The following is a 14999-nucleotide window of genomic DNA, read 5'->3' on the forward strand; positions in this document are numbered from 1 at the left end:
CCTCCCACAGCCAACTCTTAAGCTACTCTTTTACCAAGGAATAGTGGGATTGACTGAAAGTTATAACGCCCTCACTAGCGACCCTAGGATTACGAGTTGAGTGCGTTAACCACCGGGCCTTGTCGGCTTAAAACTTTTGAAGTGAAATTTAAAAACGCTAAGATAAAATTGTTTCAGTTACGATGCAAAACCTGCTAGACTAAATAATTAAATTCAACATAAAATAACAGCAACTTCTACAGTAGGTAAATCCTGACTTTAATAACTTCATCATCTCGACCTTTAATATGCATCATCATCATCATTAGTTCAAAATTGTTGTTATTGTCATTTTAAATTAACCGTCACCTTATTTTCTGCCGGCTTACGCCATGATAATTTTGTTTCCCCCTATAATTAATTAACCTGAAAATAATATAGTGAGCACATAGTCCTTTCATCTTTGTTTAAATTTGCACTCACGAAATACATTAATAATCTAGATGTTTGGTGAAGGGATCTCTGACGTGATTTGTATCAAGAGCAGGTGAAAACAAAATGAATAGTAACAAATATGTTTATTTCTTGCTTTTCAAGTTCATACGTCATGCTGTGTTGTATCCTACAGATTGAAAATTTATTCTCGTGATTTATGGCATGTGCACCATTTACTGACGTCACGCAGTACAAATTGCAATGTTAAGCGTTCCTTAAGTGACAACATTTCAGTGTCTGGTAACTAAGTGGCAGAGAGACATCATTCTATTATAAAGTGGTGAAAATTGTGAAAACAAGTGATCTCCCCAGGTCATCTTTTACTGTTATAATAATAATAAAAGAAACGCTGTTCTGATACACACAAGAGGCTGCTTACCTTTCCTGTTCTTTAACCTTCCCTGAACAATGAAGAATCCATGTGCTTTCTTCTTTGGTTGTACCTCCTCCTCTGTACGTTTTTCTTCCACTTGAATATCGATCACTCGTCCACACATTTCGCCCTGTTCAGGGTTGTTTCGACTAGAGTGTGGTTTGGAGAAAATAAATGTTGTTAAAGCACAGATTGTTGTTTTCCTTGTATACAAGCATGGATTAAAGAGTTAAGACATCTAATTAATGTCATGCCACGCGGATGATAGTAAGAAACAAAAAACCACAACATGGTTGTTAAAAGAAATCCAACGAAGCTGTATGATGTACAAACTCAATACAGTTTAATGTTTACTATAAAATGTATTATAAATTAGAAATCATCGATTACCCAAAAGTCATGTTAAAAACTGTTGCATTTTTCACATCTAAAAATCACTCTTTCTTCAAACAGATCCGTACTGAGAATAAAAGCTGACATTATTTTATACTTGTTATATTCTACTTGGACAGTGGCCGATATTCAGAGTGCAGGATTGCGTTTCTCTGTGTCTAAAATACGAGCCACAATGCAGCTAAATACAATCAGTATTTCGGTTTGCTCGCGTTATAGTAATGACAGTCAGTCCCATTATTCGGCTATAAGAAATGGCTAAAGTTTATTATGGCAATGAGTGGTTAGTCAGTTGTTTAGAATTAGGAATGTTAAGTGATTCTGACTTGCCATTTAGCCCTTGTGAACATAGAATACCCATCAATTGAAAATATCGGTATCCAGTCAGACCATGGCTTGTCCACTTTTACACGGTGAGAATTTATGTATTAAAACTTGGTTTTTGTAAAGCAATACATTACATTGAGTATATGTAGTATGAAAATAAAAGGTTCCTATTTAAATCATAAAAACCTAAAACTTACGAGTCGTGACACCAGGAGGACTCTTCCTCGTCCATTGGATCTTTTATACCTATTTTCGTCTCCTCTTTGAACGGCTCGTAGTTGTGTTGGAAACTAAACACATTTTTTAGACCGTTCCAGATTCGTGTCACAAGTGACTTTTTGTGTACGCCAAAGTAACTGGAATAGAAGCAATACTTACATGTGATGAATATGTCATGGTACATTTACACATAAGTGACTTGTATGAGAGAAGATCAATATTTATTTAAATGAATAGTGTTATATTGATAAATCAGTACCTTAGTGTTTATGATTAACAATTTAGATAAAATTGGTAAATATCACGATTCACTCTAAAACAGTTATTGCTCAGACAATATGACAGTATGAACACTATTTCAACAACTACTAGATCTGTCGTGTACCAGTCAAACTGTGGAGCACTGGTATTGTGCAAAAGTCCTCGACAACAGTGGATATAGCAGATGTAATGGAGTTGATATATTCTTCTCTACTTTTATTCACAAGTTACTATAATATCCACACTAAAGTTACTGAGAATGAAAAATGGTTGGAATTGTGTCTAGAGAAAAACAGTAGTTGAGATTCGTCAAATGATTATTAAACGTACTTGAATATTTATATGGTGGAATACATAACGAAATATGGTTATTTCAGGGTCACATATAACACATGTTACCAAATTTGTCTGCTTGAATAAAAAATACAAGAATTAAGGGCTTAAAAGAAATTATAAGTGAAAACGACTCTACAAGATGTTGACGGCAAAGATGATATGACAGGTAGCGTTTAACTGGTTTTAGTCAAGCAGCAAAGGTGCAAAGTATTGAAGAAATACATAGATTATATAAGTAACTATGAAACCTAATTATATTATTGGATTACATACTTTTCATTGCATTTCAAGTTAACAGTTTTTCTGTTTGATAACAGATTATAATCATCAATAGTACACATTCTAATCAAAACATAAGTTCACCATGGTGAGATAAAGACAACTGAGAACAATAGTACGTGAACTGTTAAGTATTTATCTTAAACCGATTGTGTCCTATTTGATTAAGAAATTATATGAACATATTTTGTTATAGTTTTGAAATGTTTATTCGATATTTTGTAAATTTGATTTGGTTTCTTTTAAATTTTGCGTGACTCTACTCGTAGGCTATATACACCAACCATCCTTTCAACAAAAGAAAGACACCTAGTCAACACCAAAGAACGTCAACTATTTGTTTACTCTTTTTATCAATGAATAGTGAAATTGACCGTCATATTTTAGTTTTTCTTTACAGCTAAATGGGTGTATGTGTTTGGTGTGACAGGAGTTCAAAACAGCAGATTGTGAGTGGAGCGTCCTGACAACCATTTGAGCTGAGAGTTAGGACTTACTTCAAAATACATACCTTTTGGGTATGGAAATTTCCGGAGTTATTGATCTTTCTTGTTCATCAGAGATGGTGCTACTGATTGCCCAAGATTCACCTAAAATAAGATAAAAGTGCTGATTTCTATAAAACTAAATAATATCTGAACTAGTTTTGATTTGATATCTAGTAAGGAATCTTCTAGATTAAATAATTAAATTCAAAACACAATAATATCAGCTTCTACATGAGGTAAGTTATGACTACCTCGTATCATCCTTTGTTTTTTCTTTAATTTCGCGCAAAGCTACACAAGGGCTATCTGCGCTAGCCGTTCTTAATTTAGCAGTGCAAGACTAGAGGGAAGGCAGCTAGTCATCACCACCCACCGCCAACTCTTGGGTTACTCTTTTTCCAACGAATAGTGGGATTGACCCTCACATTATGACGCCCCCACGGCTAAAAGGGCAAGCATATTTGGTGCGACGGGGATTCGAACCCATAACCTACAGATTACTAGTCGAACGCCTTAATCCACCTGGCCATGGCGAGCCTCGTCCTTTAGTATGGCATCATCGTCAGTTCAAACTGTTTGTTATTGTAATTTTAATTTAACGGTTACGTTATTTTCTGAGGGATATCTCATGATATTTGCCTCAATAATTTTGTTTTCCCTATAATTAATTAAACTGAAAGTAATGAATTGAACATATGATCCATTCACCTTCAGTTAGATTTGCACTCACGAATTACATTAATAAACTAGACGTTTGGTGAAGAGTCTTCTAACGTGTTTTGTTACAAGAGCATATAAGAACAAAATGAAGTTTTAAAATATTTTTATTTCTTGTTTACAAGTTCGTATCTCATACTGTTTTGTATCCTATAGATTGTATAATTTTTCTCGTGATTCATGGCACGTACATGTTTTACTGATATCATGGCATTATAAATTTCAATGTTAAGCGTCCCTTAACCTCTGGAGGAACTGATTTCTCTTAGAGCTCACAGAGAGTGTCACTGATTGCCCTAGGAAAAAATGTGGTATCCTGACAAAGGCAAGATTTTATTTTTTCAGTAACATCATGGTTGGTTTTGTCTGATTTTGAACCTTAAGATAAAATATTATAAAGCAGTTTTCATTAACAATTTGACTTCTAAGAAATTTTTAATTGATATCTTTACGAATTATTCCATGTTATACGAACACAGATATTTAAATACACGTAAGTAAGATATGAAGGGAACGATTAATTTTTTGGTTTCAATAGGAGAATCGTAGAATCACAAACTCGTTATTATATTTTGTTACAACACTGTAACCACAATGAAGACTCAGAACTGAATTGCACTACTTAGAAAATGTAGTACTATCTAGAGGTTTAGCCAAACTTATAAATAGGACTTGTATTAACGTTCAAAACCACACAATATATTATAATAACCCTATCCGTTCTACCGACATACAATTTCATGCTCCCTCTCGTCTTACACTACTAAATTAGGGACGGCTTGCGCAGATAGCCCTTGTGTAGCTTTGGTGAAAAAATTTCTTTTACTATATATTATTGTATCTCTTGTATTTGAACTTGTATATAAACCATGTACTGCTTTGCTGAAGACCATATCTGAAGAAGACAGACCAATACTCTTTCGAAAAGTGTTGTACGTTCTCCCCAAACTAAATCACTTTATTGTGTTTATAGATTATTGTTTACATTACATACTTTCGATGCTTGTATTGAAGTTTTGCAATTGGTGTAACTTTGGTAAGTGGGAGAAGCGGTTTCCTTTCGGGTCTAGTATATGATGAAATAAATATTTTAGGAAAACATTTCACAAATTTTAAATGGTTTTGCTAGTACTTTTAATACTAGACAAACAAAAATAAAGATATTTTACCTTTTTCTTTGGAAATATCCTGGACGTAATTCAAGGTTTTAGACTTGTTCTTAGTCATTCTTTTTTTGTTATCCTAGTGAAACAAATATATATATTAACCAAACCTCTGTCTGTCTATAAAGTTAAGATAAAGCTACACAATGAGTTCTCTGCGTTCTGTCTATGACGGGTATCGAAACCAGATCTCTAATGTTGTAAGTCCAAATATATACCGTTTGTTACTGGAAGTAATATCCAAAATATTGAAAAGATTTTAATGTGGATATGAATAAGAAAATACTGTATTATATGCCTTTTATTTCCTTCTTTTACCGGTTTCGTAACTTTCACTGTTCAAGAAATAGTTACACTGAGAACGTTCAATATCCGTTGTGAGCAGAGCAAAGATGACCAGTTGTGTAAATTTGTGCTTAATTTCAAAATATCAATCATTCAATTTAACGTTTGTCGCCTTTTTAAATAGCTAGTAGTACGGGAGCAGAAGAAACTGGTTACGTGCAGCCACCAGGAACTGTGAGAAGCAACTAAGACTTATAGATATGAAAAAGTAAGTTAAAGTGTGAAGTTATATCATAAATAAAATGTATTTTTATTATAATAACAAAAAAGTATAATTAGAATAACATATGAATTTAGAAAGGAAAATATACTAAGTAGTTATTTTTTAATAAGTAGTTTACACATGGATTGTATGATGTGTGTACATATGGCCAGGCACGGCATGGCCAAGCGTGTTAAGGCGTGTGACTCGCAATCTGAGGGTCGCGGGTTCGCATCTCCATCGCGCCAAACATGCTCGCCCTTTCACCCGTGGGGGCGTTATAGTATGACGGTCAATCCTACTATTCGTTGGTAAAAGAGCAGCTCAAAAGTTGACGGTGGGTGGTGATGACTAACTGCCTTCTCTCTAGTCTTACACTGCTAAATTAGGGACGGCTAGCACAGATAGCCCTCGAGTAGCTTTGTGCGAAATTCAAAAAACAAACAAACAAACATATGGTCAGCATATGTATTTATTATAGATTGTTTATGTTTAGTTGAGAAAACGGTATTTGCATGTTTTATTCTTGTCGCAAATTCATGGTAAAACGGCCCGGTTTGGCCATGTGATTCAGACACCCGAATCGTAATCTGCGAATCGCGGCTTCGAATCTCCGTCATATCAAAGAAGTTCGTTCTTTAAACGGTGAGGGCGTTATAATGGGACCGTGAATCCCACTATTCGTTAGTGAAAGAGTATTCAAAGAGTTCTTAATACTTTTGCATAGCAACATTTAATGTAAATATTAATCTGTCTTTATTATATATCAATAAACATGTGTCATTTCTACAGTCTGCTGCTGGTGCAGCGGGAAGTATTCAGACCAACACCACCACAAGGAAGTTCTCAAATCTCACCGGTGGACTCACCAGATAACCCGATGTGGCTTTGTTGTAAGGAAAACACATTCTTAGAGTTTAAGATTGATTCGGAAAGTATGAAAAACAGAATCACAGTAATTAAAATGTTAATATTATTTTTAGCAAAAATTAAATTTATGAATATAATTTACGTTCAATTCAAATTTACAGCTGACTTCATTTTGTAATAACCGGAAAGAAAATCCGTTAACAACTTTGTCCAACAAAACTTGTAATGTAGGAATGGCCAGGTGGTGACGGCGTTCGACCCTCTATTCATTGATAAAATTGAAACCAAGAGTTTCACATATGGTATTTCCCACAATGCACTTATTAATGTTTATCTTAATGTTTTGTTTGTGTTTATGGCATAAAATACGTAAATTTATTGTGAAACTTGATGCAACGAAAAGAGAAAAAGAAGGCTGATAAAACAAAACAAAACATGGTGACAAAACAATATAATAACATGGACAGCATTAACGTCTATATTAAGTAAAGAGAGAACAGGTATGGAAGTGTTCGAAGTAGTGTCCTCACAACACGAGATACTGGCAATGGTTGTGAGACAAAATAATAATAATAAAACTTTTCTTAACAGACAGCTGTCAAAGCATCCGAAGTAATGTCTCAAAAACAAAAGCTGAAGAAATGGCACATTATACAACAGAAAATACAAAATTCCATTTCAAATCCTTCCTAAGTTTTAGGCAGAGCCGCTGTTTATTTACAACTGTTAAATAGATACGGACAACTATCAGCAGTAGTTACCACTCTTAAGTAACTATTTTTAACCGAATAACGACACCGATTAAGGTAGTTAAATCACCCTACAGTTAAAAGCATGTAACGTGTTTAGCGATACATTGTGGTTCGAACATCAGTCAATGACCCCCAACACTCGACATTAAACAACACCCAGCGTTACTATCACATATAGTAATTTGTAAGACCCGGAGAAATTATACATAACTTGTGATCTTTTATGTCATGATGCAATTAGTTCAGGTGTTTTCTTGTTGTAATATTTTCTTCTAACTGAAATTCACAAAAAAACCTCATTGCATATATTGCTTACTTCGCACATTATAATAAAACATATTCTTTCCATTTGTTCCAGTTGCTTCTTGTGTCTCTGTGTAAGGAAATTCAAATTGGTAGTCGGTTTTCAATTACCGTCTTGTGTAAAATATACTTAAAAATAAACTAGCAAAAACACTTCGTTTCTGTCAAAGTTTTAACGTTGTGAAGATTCCAAATGCATTTCTAGTTTATCTAGAGTTTCTCATTTAATTACTATATAGACATATTTCTACAAAACAGATTACGTCCCTCAATTTTTTACATAAAAAGATGAAAATAATAAAAACCAAAGTATGTCCATATTCACAACTTACAGCCATGATGTTCCTTAAGATGTATCCACAAGGACAGTTGATGGTGTTTTGAGGTGCCAAATAAACTGAATAAAAAATTAAATAAAATTGTAAAAAGTGCCAACATAACCATATTCATGAAAATATTTAAAAAGGTGTTTTATTTGTGTTTGTACAGGAAGTTTTAATGACGATAGGTAAAATTCTTTAATCTTTTTTCTTGCTGGTTTCATTTACACAATATTTTTTTCTGGTATACAGCATTACATTGGAAATGGCTCATATCAAGAACTCATAGAACCCAAATTAAAATATCACCTGTATAAGTTTTACATTATGATTTTATCTCCGACCGCTTTAGCCTCTACAATCGTAATTAACAGAAGCAGTGATTTAGGGTTTTCGGTTGGAAACAAGTGGTGTACTAGGAACTGCTTACTATTTTGTTTCTGGTTATAATAGAATATGTTTCTCACATTTTTAAGAGATAAAATAGATTTTTCATGCAGTTGAGTTTGGGTTTTGACAGCAAATATAATTAAGCAAAAAAAAAAACGTCTTAATGACAATTCTGTCATCATAACTTACTTCTTTGTTTATGAGATGAAATATCAAAATCTGTTAAGCTTTGTAGTACTTGCAAAATTTCTGAAATTCTTTTCCTAACATTTTCGTTGCTTAGATACTCGTATAGTACAATCGCTATTGGCTGAATTCTTCTTAGAAGATGTCCAATCACATCGTAGAAAATATTCAGGTAACGATACATATATGTTATTCTTTTTTTAATGAGTGTTTTCCCGCAAGACATTAAAAGAAAAAATTGGATATATATTTAAAAAAATCGGGAGTTCGAATCTCTCCGTCACTTAACATGCTCGCTCATTTATCTTTTCTCGTGTGTGTTCTTTCAACCATAAGGACGCTATAACGTAAGGTAAATCCCATTTTAGCCGCTCAAGAGAACAGGCGAAGTAACTTAAGCACATAGATATGCCGGGCCGCTACGTACTTGTACTTGAGAAAACTTGTGACGAAGCTGTACGATTTTTATGTAGAATTTTTATATTGGAAAAGTTAGAGGTAATGAAAGAATTGCAGATCATGAGAAATGGAAGCAGTATTCTGAGGGAGCACAATTTATTTATATGCAAGGGATATTTCAGATGACAGTGTTTGTTTGTTTGTTTGTTTTTGAATTTTACACAAAGCTACTCGAGGGCTATCTGTGCTAGCCGTCCCTAATTTAGCAGTGTAAGACTAGGGGGAAGGCAACTAGTCATCACCACCCACCGCCAACTCTTGGGCTACTCTTTTACCACCAAATAGTGGGATTGACAATCACGTTATAACACCCCTACTGCTGAAAGGGAGAGCATGTTTGGTGCGACTGGGATTCGAACCCGCGACCCTCAGATTACCAATAGCACGCCTTAACACGCTTGGCCATGCCGGGCCTCAGATGACTGGATTTCAGGAAGATAGAAAGAGTGCTATTGGTATTAAAGTAAAAAATAATGAATTTAGTTGTAATGAGCCGATTATGTTGACAAACAAATTTCAGAATTTGGCTTCTGCATGTGAACTGTTAGAAAGAATGAAAATAAAAGGATCAGAGAAGGATGTGGAATTTGTGGGTGATTTATTGTAAAGATATATGGATTGAATAATCTGTTGGGTAAGTGAGGAAAAAATAATTGGAATATGCTACTTGGGAGAACAGGTGGAGAGTTTTACCAACAGTGGCCTAACAGGAGATAAGATAAAGGGGGCTCGCAGAGATGATGTTTTTTTTTGTTTTTTTAATGGTGTATGTAGGGGCTAATGACATAGGCAAAGGTAGGGCAGAGGAGATAATAGATAAGTGCATTATATTTTAAAGGCATTTATAGTCGAAGAAAAAGACCATTATTCGTTGTTAAGATATAACCAAGAATTAACTGTGTAATTAGTTAAAATCAGTTTATATATTATACACATAGGTTTATATATAACAAGCTTACACTTAATTATAATGTTAGTTGTAAAATCTATTCTGTAATATTTGTAGTGCTTATTTCTGTAGCTTAATATATAGAAACAACAACATTTAAGCAAATATTAAACATTTTCATAATTACTTGTTTTTGCATTGAAATTATTCCAGTTACATTTATTTTAGTATAAAATACAAAATGTTTGATACTCAAAAGAACCTTGTTCTCCACTGTAATATAGAGTGCACTAGCCTTGGTTTTATTAGCACTGACAACTGTGTTTTAATGCTAAAATACCAAAATTGTTTTGCAAACATAGACCATGTAATTAAATATAAACCATAAGGTAAATTTTAAAATCAAAATCTAATCATTCTGATAGAACTTATTCTTATATTTTATACAAATACATGTTTGCTATGATTGAATAAGAGACAACTAAAAATATCATATGTATGATGTATAGTTAAGGATAAAAATGTTTAGCTTTGTTTCTTTAGTATTTGTCCTTATCCAGCATTAGAAGTGAAAGACAAAATTCCATGAAACTGTTATAATTTAATGACAAGTAGTAAATTGAATGACACCTTGGTTTATATTTATTTTAAGAGTTAGAAGTTTGTTACTTACAAAGGTTAAGATTCTTTTCTTTTGTTATATGTGTATAGGTGGTTGTCATGAAATAAAGTATGTTATATTAACTGCTATTGGTATTTCAAAGTTATTATGAAAGAAGTTCATAAAAATTTTAACATCTACTCATAACCCCATAAAATTAATAAAATTTGAGTGCTAGAACTAGTGTAAAGTCTCTCTTAAGATCTATTCCACAGTTAAAACAGGAAAAATATGTGTGTGTATATAAATAAAATCTAGGCTAAATATTTTCACAAAATATTTTTATAATGTGAAATTATTTTTCAAATTTTGTTTTAATTTGACTTTTCTGATTGCAGCTATCAGTTGATCTCATACTAGAGTTGCAAATCAAATCATATTCTAGAAAATTAGTTTCTTTTTTGTGTTAGGATGTGCCTTAATATTTCATGTTAAATCTTAAACAAAGTGTTAACTTTGTCTTTACTGAAGTAATTTTAACTTTAATGTTTGTTCTTAGAAGGGTGGGAGGAAAATGAAGTTAATGTGTTGATCTGGTATTGGGCTTGTAAATAATATAATGCAAGATTAGTTTCCTGTCTGTGTTATTTTATTATATGCAGTGTTATTGTTATTGTGCATAACGTAGTTGGCTCTGTTCTACATTTTCTACCTTAAAGCCAGGACTTTTGGTCTCTTACTTTTGTAACTTATTTTCTCAACTTGTTGTGTCTGTGGATGATTTTGTTAAGCATTTTCAACAGTTTGCTTTTCTTTTTATTATTCAGATGACTGTATCTTCAGACTTCAGCACCTTTAATTAATTACATTTGTCTCAAACATCCTGACATTTTTCTGTGGTATCTTCATGTTGAATCTTGTTCTCAACAAGCTCTGTCAGTAAAATCACACTTACATGAAATATGACAAAAAATTATATTGACTAGATAAGATTTTTGAGGATTATATCTGTACTGTATTGTTATGTCAAACCACAGTATTACATTACAGGATTATATCTGTACAGTATTGTTATGTCAAACCACAGTATTACATTGTTGTCACAATTTTGAATAGTGATCAATTTTACTGAAGATTTTCATTTTATGTATTTTTAATTTGTTATACCTTGTTAAAACATTTCTATCATGACTGGACTGTGACTCATACTCTGTAAGAAAAACTCCTGAAGTATAAATAAGCAAGGTGGTCTTGTGTTGAGTGAGCAATGAACTTCTTTTATCACCTTCACTTGCTGTGGTGACCCAAAAATTGGTAGATAAAATACACAATGTGTTTTACACAGTAACTTCCTGTTGTTATTTTTCTCACTGCAAATAATTTTTTTTTAAATCTTCACTTTTGACATATGTAATTAGAATACATTAAACAGTCAAAATTTGTAATTCTGTTTATTTCTCTTTACTGTTGTTACAGTGTTAAGTTGTATATTTTTCAATGAGTAGATATGTGGAGAGTATAACAGCTCCACAGAATAAAGCACCTTTATCAATAAAATTCTACACTTATCAATATGTTAGGAATTTTCTGTTAATCTCAAAGTATAGGTTCTTATTTGTTAAGAAACTGTCATCCATTAAGAATACAATTAACCAACTCTTGTTTCTTTTATGGTTTGTTTTTGTATTTGAAGACTCATTATTACACATTTCAAGTCTCATCATATGATGCAAGACCATAAAAGGGTAAGAGCTATAAATAGAGAACAGCTTTAGAGATGAATAAAAGCAAAGTTTAGTTATCACTGGATAAAGATTATCAACTAGTTACATGAATAATTTATGCTTCTGTGATAATGTGATTTAAATGTAACTTCTGTACCGATGAACAACATAATTTAGTGGAAAGTTTAAAAGACATCCACATAAATCACAGTCTTAGAAGTTTATTATAGTATTTTTGTATATTGTCTTCATTCTTGTAAATATTTTCACATTAGGCCTATTTGTATGTGTAGATGTCAAAGCTCATGTTTTTTGACATTTTAGAGAGTACCATTCAACATAGTACTGTGTATTTGATGTCAATTATTAAATATGTGTTTATTTTATACTTTATTACTGATTTAGAAACGTTTTGTGGTAGGTAAAAGTAAGTAACAGATGCAATATAAATGGTAGTATTTGCAAAAACTTTAGGTATGCATTTCAAAGGCTGTTCAAATACAATATGGAGATTATAGAATGACAAAAAAGAAACCTTATTTTTCACATGTGCTTTGATATGTTAATCTAAGTCAAACAGATATCATCAGGTTGCAGACATATCTTTGTTACTCATCTAGTTTTTGTGCATAACAGACTTTTATGTTCTACTGAAAGCTTCTATGTTTCTTGTACATACATATTATAGATTTTGAATTTTATTAAGTATTCCTTTTTCATTATCGGGTCAGTCAGTTGGATCAGTTCCATGCATGCTGGATTCAGTTATATTTGATCACAAATTATAACAATTTTTTTAGTGTATGAGAAGACATTATACAAGCCTTTATATGTTTTAAGAGTGCACAGTAGTAATAGTAAAACATCAAATTGGTCCAAATGTAACTCAAATCTGTATGTATTGAACATTATTATTAAATGTATCATATTCAAGTGACAAATAAATAAACGAAGTTTTAATTTATATGGATACAAATATACATAAATCAATTATAACCAAGAATATTGTTAGCAAAAATATTGTTAAGCAAATTATTTTTTTTACATACAAGTCAGTTTTTTTTCTGAATATTTTGGAATGAAAACAACAGGTATCCTGTATTCATATGTATGATTAGCCTTCCTGCTCCATTGTTTTTTTTTTTAACTTGTAGTCAATGTTTTATTCCCCTCAGTGGGGATTCCTGTACTTGGTGAAGGGGCCTCCGAGGGAAGGTTCTGTTCTTTTAGTTTACCTTCTCCGAGATCTAAACATCTACTCACATGTTTGCCGTGCATGACAACCAATGAAGAGGAGGAGAGAAATGTCTTGTTTTAGGTTACTAAAATTTTTGTGAGACTAATCTCAATGTCAAGTAAAATTGCTCATTATATTTCAGAGCTAGATATAAAAGTAGTCAGTTACAGAGAAATATATTTTAAAACAGCAAAAGATGTGATACTGTGATTGTGTGTCTATTAAGTAATCATTTTCTTTCTCTGTAATTTTCATCATTTGAGATCTCCGTTTCAAGATGTTAAGTGTGTGTATCTGTCAGGTGTGTTTATTGAATAGTCAGATATCAGGACTTGCTTGTATTATATTGTATTATTAAGTTCCTGACTAATTACTAGAAAAGAGACCTTTAACTTTTCTGTTGTGTATATTTCCACCCTTGTTTAATTTTTTTCTGTGAATGTCATGGTGTTTTAGTGAATTACATTTTAAATTTAATTGAACTACTTTCTTATCATGGTATATAAATAACTTTGTCATAGAAACATAGTTAATAATCCAAATTTCAGTAACACATCAGGTTTCAGTCCTTAATTTTACAAGGCAACATTAGTACAAGAATTGTGATTTTCTTCTTGACATCCTTCTTCTCTAATGTATTTACAATCCCTCCAAGAAATATTAAATTTGAAATAAATTGCTTATGATATTAACAGTGTTCAGGCAAAGACTAATTTTTATAGCTTTCAATTTTATTTAGTTACAGTGCTACAAAATAGGAAATCATACCCCACATTCACACTGACCCATCAAATCCTGTTTTTCAGAATTGCCGTAAATTTTCTCTGTGTTTAATACTATATTTTTATATTCAATAGGAAGCGAAGGTTTTAATCTATCGTATGTGATAAATTGTTTTCTGTATTGAAAATTGTCTATTTTCACTTGCAGTTCAAACTTTATTCCCATGCAAACATGTCAGTGAGCTTTGCTGATTATAACCTTTTTAGGTTAGATTACATAAAATAAGAAATAATAAATTTTTATGAGGTATGCTTGCAAGCAACTCATAAGCAGTCTTATGTGATTCAGTAGAGTAATTTGATCTTCACATTTACCAAGTATATTACAAATTTTATGGTGAGAATATCAGTTAAATATGATTCAAAAGGACAATAAAACTATAAGTATAAACAGATATATATTGTTGTACATTTCAAGATATTTAGAATAAAGAAATGTTTCATGTTACAATCTGAAGTTATTCTAGAAAGCAAAATGTAATTTTTTATTTGGTAGCCACAAGGTCACTCAAATGGGACAACCTCATATAAAGTTACAGTAGAGAAAATGACAGATAAAATATAATGTTTTACTGATAAAAACATTTAAAATTTTGTTAGGAGATTTTAAGAGGTTATGGAAATGAAATTTCAGATTTTTTCAGATAACTGGAAGTACTTTCTAATTTTAACATAAAAATCATTTTCCACTTCGAGCAGCCAACACTTTGACTCCATATGTTCATGGAGAAATACTTTTGAAAATACTTCATTAAAAATTCTGAATTCTTCTCAAAAAATGGTTCTGATGGCTACTGAAAGTTTTTGCTATTTAGTAGATATGAACAAAACATATAAGTTATTGAATGGACACAATAAAGATCAATTTGGGATCACTAACTTAGTTAACCCTTTCACTGCTTGGCTTGA

At 32.0% G+C, this 14999-nt stretch overlaps 1 long non-coding RNA gene across 1 annotated transcript; it reads left to right on the top strand.

Annotated features, from left to right (window-relative positions):
- The first annotated feature begins 8424 nt into the window (after window positions 1–8424).
- LOC143235367 (uncharacterized) lies at window positions 8425–14535 on the top strand. The gene is made up of 2 exons (XR_013019143.1): window positions 8425–9491; window positions 13247–14535. It is a non-coding gene; the product is annotated as an uncharacterized LOC143235367 (long non-coding RNA).
- Window positions 14536–14999: the final 464 nt, after the last annotated feature.

The sequence above is a fragment of the Tachypleus tridentatus genome, chromosome 12 (assembly GCF_004210375.1).
Source record: "Tachypleus tridentatus isolate NWPU-2018 chromosome 12, ASM421037v1, whole genome shotgun sequence".
Lineage (NCBI taxonomy): Eukaryota > Metazoa > Arthropoda > Merostomata > Xiphosura > Limulidae > Tachypleus > Tachypleus tridentatus.